The sequence below is a fragment of the Oratosquilla oratoria genome, chromosome 11 (genome assembly GCF_046742065.1).
Source record: "Oratosquilla oratoria isolate Oo_2021 chromosome 11, ASM4674206v1, whole genome shotgun sequence".
NCBI classification, from domain to species: domain Eukaryota; kingdom Metazoa; phylum Arthropoda; class Malacostraca; order Stomatopoda; family Squillidae; genus Oratosquilla; species Oratosquilla oratoria.
Genome location: NC_134787.1, coordinates 7,582,312 through 7,584,811, shown reverse-complemented (window position 1 = coordinate 7,584,811; position 2,500 = coordinate 7,582,312). Strand labels below are relative to the sequence as shown.

Sequence of the window (2,500 nt, the reverse complement as noted above, 5' to 3'; positions counted from 1 at the left end):
GTTTCAGCGCTTACTACATGGTTACTAAGTTTATTCCATTCGTCGACCACCCTATTAGTAAACCAATTCTTGCCTATTTCCTTTTTAAATCTAAATTTGTCCAGTTTATAACCATTACTGTGAGTCCTGCCCTGTTGTTTTGATATGATGACCTTGTTTGCATCACCCTTGTTAAAGCCTTTGATCCACTTGAACACCACTATTAGGGTGAAGAATAGCGTTGCGAATAGCAGGGTTGAAAAGAAATGAGGTGAGTGTGGTAGCAGAGGGAATCAGCTTTGGCGGGCGTAGAGTCAAAGCTTAACTGAGGTAGGGAGGTTGAACTAGGAAAGTTTCAGGAAAATGAAAATGACAGAAATATAAGGGGAGTAGGAGGGTGGAAGTCGAATGAAAATGGAGTTGCAGAGAATAGAGAGTTGGGGTAGAGAGCTGAAATTTGGAGGAAGTAAAGGAGAGAGGATAAAACAGAAAACACCTGGGCAAAGAAAAATCAGAAGGAAATTAAATCAAAGAAAAAAGGAACGAACGATGAATGGAGGATGAAAAGATATTTCCTAAATGAAAAAAAACGATGTGAATATTTTTTCCCCAACAGCAATGACGCGAACAAAGTCTAGCCACAAAGAAATTGGCTATCAAACACAGAAACGTGTGTGCTGCTTTTAATTCAGTAACTCAGCAGAACAAATGCTGAACATGAGAGAGAGAGGAGAGAAAGGGGGGAGGAAACGAGAGAAATAAAAGATTTACGCATTTTTCTTTTTGCGTAGAGCATTCAGTGATAAAACATAAATGATATTCAAAAATCTTGATTGCAATGAATACATGAATCATATCTTGATAAAGTTCTAATTCTACCCAGCGGAATTCGAGATAGAAATCTATACCAAGATGCTGCAGAGCAGGCTGTGTAAATTCGTCCGGCTATACGATGCAGTCGCCTGGCTTATCGATTCTTCCCCCCCTAATGGCTGTAACGAGAGGACTCTATTCAGCTAAAGAAAACACTTAACTGCAAAGACTTCATCTTATGCTGTTTATACTACACGTTGCAGTTAGAGTTACATAAAGGTATTCTGCCTTCCGTAGTTGTTTCGTTTAGCCTTCAATGTCTGATGTCGTCTATATAACTGCATCAGACGTGTTTGTTTATGTTATAGGTTTATTATTTGAACGAGTGTATGGCGGGAGTAAAGATACATCCGTATCATAAATTTCCAATGAAAAGGCGCTATCTAAAAGGCACCATTCGCGCCATTGCTTTACTGCCTAAAAGAACGATGTCATCCCTTGTATGTTATCCTGGCTAACGCTGGAATGCCTTATTCAGCTTAGAATAATTTTCAGGTTTAATTTTAGCTAGTGCCTCGAGATTTAACTTAAGATCTCGTGCTAAAGTCGAGACTTATTCATATCGTACACCTAAAACATGGAGGGGATTATAAAGCTGTAGCAAATGTATTTGTTTGAATTGTGGACTTACAGTATGGCGAGTTTGTATTAGCATGTAAGAATCATACGTAAGTTTATACAGTATGCAGATATGTTAGATACAGTCATATAAAGACATTACCAGACTGACGCCAGACTATTTCATTCATGGTAATGGTCCCCTCTCGGCAGTGAATAGTCGAGTGGTCCTTGGTATCTTCCTTGCTTTTCACACACCTTTTCAGGTCCACCCACTCTTGCATCTAAAGCACTCCCAGTCCCGCTTGTTCTGAGTCCCGGCACCCATCATGTCCACCCATCTTCATGCTCAAGTGCTCTGCTTCGACACTACACAAGAGTTTTCCTGGGTTCTGCGCAAGACTTTCCTGTCATCTGTTTTCGACGGCCGACCGAGACCGGATGCCCGAAGAGACATATGCCACCGCACGCCACTGAATAATACCACAACACTAGGGAATACCAATGAATATACCACTACATTCATAATAAACTATGGCACAAGTGATTGAGTATTATCTCTTTATCAAAAGATAGTCTCAAACAAATAATGGTTCCACTGTCTATGCCAAATTACAAAATATTTGATACAAAGAGTGCTGAAATGCTTCTCAGAACGTTAGGAAGAAATTGCTGATATTACGAGTATACTGACGCAAAGGTCACTTCCGCTGTTTCACTAATCTGTAGTTCTGTAATCATCTACGGCATTTCAAGCAAGAACCCAAAATGGCGTACGGTGATGCATTGTGCAAGAGCCGGGATATCAAACTTAACGGAAAAATGTTAGCGCCAGGAGGTACTTGAGCCAAGTTTTGCATTTTGGCTAAAGAAGACCCGATGGGAGATTGGGTAATTTTAACCGTTCTTTGTTGTGTGGCAAGTACCAGCGGAGTTGAATTATCTGTCGGGCGGGTTCCTCTCCGTACGAGACAGAACCACCGAATGCCACTGATTACCACGACACTAGGGAATGCCAATGAATACCACTACATTCTTAATGAACTATGGTACAAGTGGTTGAGTATTATCTCTTTATCAAAAGATAGCC

The 2,500-nt window shown here is 40.6% G+C and overlaps 1 protein-coding gene across 1 annotated transcript in view; it reads right to left on the bottom strand.

The window, feature by feature from the left end:
- LOC143029945 (uncharacterized) overlaps window positions 1-2,500 on the bottom strand; it is a 236,494-nt gene that overhangs the window by 137,644 nt on the left and 96,350 nt on the right. The window lies entirely within an intron of this gene.